The sequence below is a fragment of the Ceratina calcarata genome, unplaced genomic scaffold (genome assembly GCF_001652005.2).
Source record: "Ceratina calcarata isolate Rehan_Ccalc_2016 unplaced genomic scaffold, ASM165200v1 scaffold27, whole genome shotgun sequence".
NCBI classification, from domain to species: domain Eukaryota; kingdom Metazoa; phylum Arthropoda; class Insecta; order Hymenoptera; family Apidae; genus Ceratina; species Ceratina calcarata.
Window position 1 is genome coordinate 507,458 of NW_017149195.1, and position 8,699 is coordinate 516,156.

At 45.6% G+C, this 8,699-nt stretch overlaps 1 non-coding gene across 1 annotated transcript; it reads right to left on the reverse strand.

Annotated features, from left to right (window-relative positions):
* On the reverse strand, positions 1–107 carry LOC113464151 (U6 spliceosomal RNA). Its single transcript, XR_003388985.1, has one exon. It is a non-coding gene; the product is annotated as a U6 spliceosomal RNA (small nuclear RNA).
* Between the last annotated feature and the right edge of the window lie 8,592 nt (positions 108–8,699).

Sequence of the window (8,699 nt, forward strand, 5' to 3'; positions counted from 1 at the left end):
AAAAATGTGGAACGCTTCACGATTTTGCGTGTCATCCTTGCGCAGGGGCCATGCTAATCTTCTCTGTATCGTTCCAATTTTAGTATATGTACTGCCGAAGCAAGTACGATAGGTATTCTCATAAATTCGTATTTATAGTTATATCCTGAATCAGCGAGTACCAACGAGAAAAATTTTTTGGTTCACGCCATCTAGTGGCCAGCGGTTAATCGTCTGTCTATACTACTTGCTGTTCAACGCGCAGTAGTATAAGTCAATGATTCTCACTGCAGTATCGTAAGTAGATCGTCTTCTAAACTTAGAATTTTAGTGTTGTTTCAAGTAGTAATAATCTTGTGTTCTTTCATGATTTAATTAACGTAGGATACAAGTTATGAATTAAAACTTATGTCAATTTGAAGGTGGAACTCGCTTTTTGACTCTAGAGACGTCGCGTCATTTATTTTTTACGCGATCTCATTGTCAGATGTTTCGGTGAGGTATCTTGTGATTATTCGAGGAAAACCTTTATCGAATCGAAATTCGAGCGTCGATGCTTAAAAAAGTCGTCGATTTGTAAATAACGGGTAGGAAAACAGTGGAGAGGATATCACGGTGGAGCGATTTAGAACAGAGCGAGTCATCTGAAGGGAGGGGAAGCCGAATACAGAGAGAGAGAGAGAGAGAGGGTGAGTGAGAGAGGTGCGGGGTGATGGATCAAAACCGCGATGCCGCGAGGGGCTTCGAAATCGTTAACAATCGCGGCAAAAGCAAAATCCATTGAGGTGCGACCACGCGTGTGAATATAACTGTCGATCGTGAATATTCCGCGCGGAGCAGCAGCACAGCCGCCGCGCCGCATTGACGGCGGAAAAGAACGAGAGGGGAGAGAGCAAGACCAGGCAGCAGCTCGTTCTCCATTGAGGATAAAAAAAGGTGCGATCGAAAGGAACGCGACTGTTTACCACGGCGACTAACAATTTCGCTCGATACGTTCGTCTCTCTTTTGTGCCTCGAATCATCCTCGGCTTCTTTATTTTTGCTCGGTCGATTCGACGAACGAAATAAAGACGAGTGATTCGCGTGCACTGTTTTCCTCTCGAGGGAAGGAAACGTAACGCGAATAAAAGAGCCAAGATGAAAGAAGGGGCGTTCTCACAATCAGTTAAACAGAGCAAAAGAGCCCCGGTGGTCTCACCGCCGTACACGTTCTCGTTTCTCCTCGAATGTACCGGTATTCATTTATACTTTACATTTTTCCTTTCAGTTACTTCTTATCGTTTCTATACGTCTTCCGTTAGCAACTCCTAAGACACCGAGCTCCGTTATTCATAAGACACAACGGGAACATTTATCGAGCTCCTCTCTAGATTAAACGCGAACGCGATTAAAAAAATGTTTTATCACTGCTCCAACATTTTCTACCCCTTTAAACCAATGTACATATAATCAGATTCGCACCCGGTAGATTCGGGTATTCTTTAACGAGTACCGGTTCGCCGAGTCGAAACAATCGCGAAGTTCGATGGAAAATTTGGCAGGACTCCGTGGCCGAGTATGTATATGTACGTATAAAGTCTATTGTGTTTCTTGTTTCGCGCAGGGCAGGAGACACTCTCGAAGAATGATGAGGTTATGGGAAAAAGAGTGCTTGAACACGGACGTTGGTCAGGCTCCCGTGGTTCCAATTACGATTGAAAGGCGGCCCTGTTTGTTCGGTTCCTACTATAACTGCGGCCTCCTCGCTCTTCAGTGCCTCGACCTACGAGCCACTACTCTTCTCTTACCCCATGGCCACTTTTCAAGTTCCGACGCGCGTGTGTTTCCATGGCAAACGCCCCGCGCCGATTCCGTCGAGCACAAAAATCACTTCCTTCTTCTCTCCCCCGGACGATTATCTCTTCACCATAAATTATATCCTTTACAAATTCATAGGTCATCGCCGGCACTTCTTTGATACGTTTCGAAGCAATCTTCGTTTAATGAATACAAAGTGTATTCACGTCGTTAATGATTATAATGCACAGATTCATAGTGGCACGTTTTAGAGATTAGATTTCGTTGTTGCTGGGCGGTTAGCTGTTAGATTCTGGGGATGGAGATAGCTGTTTTTACGCGATTTATCACGGCCGATCCCCCGCGTTTCGTCAAAGACGAAAATGATCGTCCGATAGAATCGCGACCCTGTTTTCGAGGTAAGTGCCGTATAATCAAAGGATGATTGTCGTCACAAAGCCGACTGATTGGCTCGTTTACGTTACGGTAATGCTCGGGAACTCGTCGGAACGACGTCGAGTTTGGTACGATCCCTCGATGCCACGAGAAACCGTGTTCCCCTCTGCTACCGTTTCTCTCTTTTTCTCTTCATTTCTCTCTCTCTCTCTCTCTCTCTCTCTCTCTCTCGCCTCTCTCCTAACGAGATATTTTACCGAAACGTCGTTGTCCGGGTTTCTCGTTAACGAATTAAACGAGATCGATGTCCTCGCGCGAAGAAAGACTTTTCAAGGCTGCCGAGGAACGAATTCAAATTGAAAAGTATTCTCTTCGGATTAACAATCCATGAATTCCCTCGCGTTCAAGTCCTCAAATCGTTCGTTAATTTCGCGTATCAAAAGATAGGCACAGAGCCGTAGCTGTAAAATAGCTCGAATCGTCCAATAATCGCGAACTCCTTACTCTCGTCCCCGTCGCGTGCTCGGATTACATTCAAACGCAGCAGAGAGTAAACGCTCTTCGAGTCGGATTCTTTTCTCCGCGTCGTTCCATCGCACTCGCGCGGTCTATTTTCGACGTCGATTTCGAAAAGAAAAAGCTCGTCTCGCGAGAAACGAATTTAGCTGAGCTCGATTTTTAAACCAGATTGCCTTAAGAAAAAGCACAGAATTGGACCATAGCGCGCGTGGTTTCTACGAAACGATTTCGATGGAAGGGAGACGGGTCAGAAATTGGCCCGGCGGCGAAGATACCGCGAAGATGGTGCAGATTCGCGGCGCAAACACATCGACGCCAGTGGGAGCGTGGAAGAGGGTTGCTTGTTTACAAGCGACAGTTGATTTGACAAAGCCGCGGGTCCATTTATACGAGTGAATATTACAGGGCAAAGTCGAGGGGTGGCTTGTTATCCGCTCATTGAAGTTAACCACGGGACTAAGTGCGCCGGGGAGTGCCGTTCGCGGGAGGAGCAAGGAGAAACCACCGCCGACTACCAAAGCCTGCGTACGGTGGTACGCGAAGAGGCTGGCTTTGCGATTCGCGGAGAGAGCCAGGGAAGCGCTTGCGAGAACCCGAGTGAGAGGGTGAAGGATCGAAGGAAGAGAGAGACTGCGGTGCCTACGATATCCTCGTGAAATTTCCAAATACCTTCGTCTCCGGAGTATTCAACTTTAGACAATTTTTTTCTTACATCGATCAATTAAAAAGTTTATCGAACACGTAGTTCCTCATAAGATTTCAGATAATTTAAAAAGAGATAACGAAAAAACGACGATTTCTTTATATAAAAAGTATGACGGTTTATCATTTAAAAATACGGAAATAATGGACATCGTTTCGTTTCTATCGGAATGAAAGCTAATGAAATTAGTCCCATCGCTACAAGAGGGTGATGACACGAAAGACGGGTAACGATATGGACAGGGTTGCTCGGAAGAAGCTGCGGAGGAAGACGAAGGGTGGAGGAGGAAACAGGAGAGAGCGAAGAGAACGGTGCGGCGGGCCAATGAGAGGCCAGATCGTTGCCGAGGTAACCGCGGGGCTTTTCCGACGGATTATTCGACCGAGATTGAAAAGTTAGCGCCGCGTTGCGGGCGGGGATCGTCGGCAGAGCCACTCCTGCTCCCTGTTACTACTTCCTATGGAACGATATCTACTCGCGGGGCTAACATCACGAATTAAACCTCGCTTTCGCCGCCGAAGTAGCTCGACCCCTTTTGCTTGATGCGTGCTGTTACCTTGAGGCGAACACGATTCGAATCTTCAATTTGTAATGTAAAATAAGATCTTTAAATGATCCGCGTGCATCGCTTTATGAATTTCACCAATCATCGATCGTTTCTGATCGTAGAAATGTTAAGAAGTATTGTTCGGTATGACGAACATTTCGAAAAAGTGTTTATTTCTGCACTTATTTGTACACGGAGCTCGTCTAGTAGCAGCAACAGCAGCAGGAGGCTGCTTATCCGATAACCACTCGGGGATTACCTGACACGTGCATAATTAATGCCTGCGACGAGGGCGCGACACTGGCGCGTGCACGGCCGTGCCCCGGTGAAAAATAAAACGGAAGAACGAGATATCCGAAAGCGAGGATCGAGAACGGAGCAAAGAACGCCGAAGGATGAGAAAGAAAGAAAGTGAAGGGGGGGAAGGAAATAAATCAACGCTACGTTGAAGGGGACCGGGAAGACGAAGGCAACGAGCAGGAAAGTTGTCCAAGTAACCGACGTGGAAACGCGGGTTAATGACTACTTTTTCATATTTTAATTACGCAGTAATTAATTGAAATGTTTCCTTGTTCGCGAGGGCACTCGAGCAAAATGAGAGGCGAATAACTCATCTCTCCAGCTTCGGCTCGCGGTTTTTTACTCCCTTCCTTTCGTCCGACTCGCGAGGCCCCTCCGTACGTAGATACGCGTCTACTCCTCCGCATCCGCGTCCGCGAGTATTTTCCGTTTCCTTCGTGCCTTCACCCTTTCTCGCGAAATTAGGCAGAAACCTTTTCACGGAGCTCGCTTCTCTTTTAAAAATTCCACCGCGCGGCTAATTGTATCGTTAATGGGTTTAACGTGAAAAGATTTCCCTGATAGCCTGACCCCCGAACTTCTATCCCCTACGCTTGCCTTGCAACCCCTATTATCAGCGAGCGCGGTGCTTAAAGTGCTAATTAAATTAGTTTCGTAAAGCGAGACTCGTCGGCCAGACTTCCGAAGCTATCGATTCGCCGTGATCATTAAAATAATTACAGACATTCTGTCGGTAATTGCACGGATACCTACCGGCCTTCGCGTTATAACAGTTTCGTAGAAAGTGTTGCCACGATTTCGGGAAACGATCAGATCCGTTGACCTGTGGATAGTCGACGAATCGAATTAAACGCGTACATTGGAAATTCGCGTTTTATTTATTTTTTTTTTCCGGTGTTTTGGACCAGCTGTCTCGATACCTCGACGGGCAGGAAGGATGCTTCATTAGTCGACGTCGAGGCTCGTTGCATCGCCGCGAACAATAGCGGGACGAAACAGACAAGGTAAGAAGGAGATGGTTAGAGATTGAAAACGAGGACTGGTTGGCGCGCTTTTGTTAGCGCGGATGCTTGGTACGTGCAATTGTCATCAACTCGTTCCGACCATTGTTTCCGGTAACTCTTTCGCGGTAACGAGGAGGAACCTCAATTAGAACGGTTTGAGGGCTTAAACGCCCAGAGGCTGCCGGGTTTTAAGAGGCAAGAACGCACCAACACCGTCCCGGGGAACATTGTTTCTTTTGAACGATAACTCGGGTGATACTTTTAGTTATATCGGTGCTCGTCAGTAGGCACGGATACACACCGCGCGTCCGCCAACTTCCTTCTACTCCGCGGAGATAATTACTAGGCACGCTCGAGGGTATGGTATAATACCATTACTGTGCGCACTCGACGAGTCTTCGTTAACGTGGCGCCCAACCGGTCTCAATTGAATCAACAGTATTTTTGGAACTACTGCAAATGCATCCGATTACGCAAGAATTGATTCATCGTTTTATCCACAATGAAACGCGATCCCGAACGATTCGTTTTTATTTCTTTGCGTAAACTGTCTAAACCGTCGGAGAGTTAATTCCGAGTTGATTGGCGGACGTTCGCGCGATCACCCAGTTCGATCAATTGTGGGCGGATGAATAATAGTAACGCGTGACTCTTCTCTCGGCTGGTAGCCTGGTGGCCAAACGAGACTACGCTTTGAAGCTCAAATTGAAATAAATCCTGTTACTGCTTTGACGGTAACTCCGAACTGTTCGCAACTCCGATGAAAGCTTCGACCTACTAAAACTTCTATTTAAGCCTTCTTATACTCGGCGAAACGGTTTTTCCGTGCACACAGCGAAGCCCCGATTATTTGTTACGAACGAGATACGAGTCCGTTATCGGCTTCCGAGCTACGCGTTTGATGGAACATTAATGGCACGAAAAATAGGGTAATTTCGCGGCGCGCCGGCTGAACGAAATCAATATTTGTTTCATCGGGTGGTGGCCGAGGCAAAACAGTATCGCTGTGTACACGTTGCATATACACAGCCACCGCCCGTTATCGGAAATCCATCCGAATATCTGGAATTTTTTTCGGCAGCACGCGCGACTCGTTTTATGGTCGCCTGTGATGCACGCTTGAAGTTAAGATGTATAGAAGACGATGGGAGTCCGATAAAAAATCATAACGTAGATAAGAAACGATCATAAATATCTTACGCCACCGAGTTTGTTTTATTTCTCTTGAAAATTGTAGTTCATTTCAGTCTGGCGTATTCCGTGACATTCTGCGCTCGAATTCATGAGCAATCTAAATTTCTTTTAGCTCCTTTATGACCCATCTTACTTATCCGTCGTTTAGATGTCTTAAATCTTCAGGAACAAACAACACGGCGGTAAATCGTTACTAACATCCTGTTATCCCGGCTGAGAGGGAGCACGTGTCCAGCCTGGATCCTGGCGTCGGATTCGCAGGAACAGGAACCCCGTTCGCGAGTTATGAGGTCCTGGTGAGGCGAATGCTTCTGACGCCATGCGGTTGACGAGTGACAGGACGTTGACGAGCCTCGCAGGACGCCTTGCCCCTTGCGATAGAAAACCGAGTCCTTCCGTTCGTTCACGCGGGCAAATTCCATCTTACATGGAATCCTGGTTCCCGAAATGCTTTTGACGCTTGCAAGCTCGGTCTTCGAGGAAATAGGTATTCGTCCACGAAATACCGATTCGCATGGTATCCTAGTGGCATTGGATGTTTGTAAGATACAAACGCGTTGGCGCGAGTCACACATGTTTGCTCATCGATGAAATGGTAACTAGTGAATTCCAGGGTTGTATTACAAACGATTAAAAGAATCAAAAGCACAAAACCACAAGGACATTTAATTTGTTAAACATTCGCTAATGTAATCAAACATTCGAAAAGAAAAACCACACAATATTATTAATCTCGAAATATTTTTATTGATTGACTAAAGTTATTAGTTTTAGAAATTCCAGGAAAATTGGCACAACCCTGACAGATTCGATTAGCCCGAAGGGTTGATGGTTGCGGAGTTATACGAGCCTAATGCATCCACGATGGTGATGAAAAAATGTGTTTATGCCACTGCAAAGCGCCCACGGAGTATACGGTTTATTTTCAATGCATGCTGAAGACGTCCATAGAGGATAGGGTTGCAGCTGTTCTAGTAGGATCGCAATAAGGATTCACGTCGTCCTGTCGGGTCCCGTTCGCTTTCTCCTATCCTGATACTTGGGCTTATTTCGTCTTTTGAAGTCCTTCTAATAGCTTGATGTGTACACGTCTCCAACCCTCGTCATTATATCAAAGCATGGAGTTCACTCATGAATAAAGCGTGTGATACTTAATAACTAATTTGTAATATGTTAATGAAACGATAGAGTAACGTAATAAATATATTTCTTCTCGACGATGGAAATTCATTTTAGAACCTTGAAAGGGTTAACTATCACCGATTTCATTTCGCTAATAATTCGAATTCATTTTCCTACATTTCCTTGTCTGCGACTTCTTTTTGTTCGTGCTGAACATTCTTGCGTTTCTACCTCCGCTCGGCTCTGCTTCCCTACACCCCAGCTTCCTGTTTCCTTCCGGCATCTGTGCAGTTCCGCGGAAGAAGCCCGATCGATACTTATATGGAGAGATGTGTAATTATCCCGTATAATATAAAACTTCCGTTGCTGAAACGACGATTCAATTTTTATGCAAACAACGATTGTAGTTTTCCGTGCCCGGCTTAATTCCTGTGTATTATCGAATTTTCAATGAGTCATGCTTTTGATGACAAATCGATTGAGGTCAATGATTCGATGACGATGGAAGCGACTTATTCGCTACGTATACCATCCCGATATGGAGAACGCCAAGTATAATTTGACAAGTCACTCTTCAAAAAGGGAAAAGTCTTATTAACCGTGGGGTGAAACGGACAGGGTTTCATCCCTCGTAGAAAGTCCTATTCCGCTTCCGCAATCTCGTACGACCTGTCCAGCTATATACGTCCTTGATCCGGAAATATGCTCCGCGTTTGAGGCAATTATCCCCATTAATGTAGGTGTGCGATATCGGTAATTTAACTTTATCCTATCCGTTCCCGTTCACTTCTACGGCGACATGATAGCCGTGGTGCAATTTCTAAGCAAACAGGCTGACGTAGGTCACACGTCATCCTTGATTCTACTACTTGTTGGTTGGATTACAATGTACGAACAAAGCTTGGATCGACTAATCCCAAATTTATTATGAAATAATAGATATATTTCAAGCATAATTATTTCATCGATTTCTCGTTAAAATTAACTTGAATGAATAATTTGTTATATCGTAAATAATCGTAAAAACGAAGCATAAGGACTATGTGCGATGCCAACTGGTATGACGTTTGCGTAGGCGGGATGTTTCCCATGGCAGGATAACAGGACGCGGTAGGAGCATCCCGTATCAACCCCCGAATAGGGCGGAACGGCATCTGGT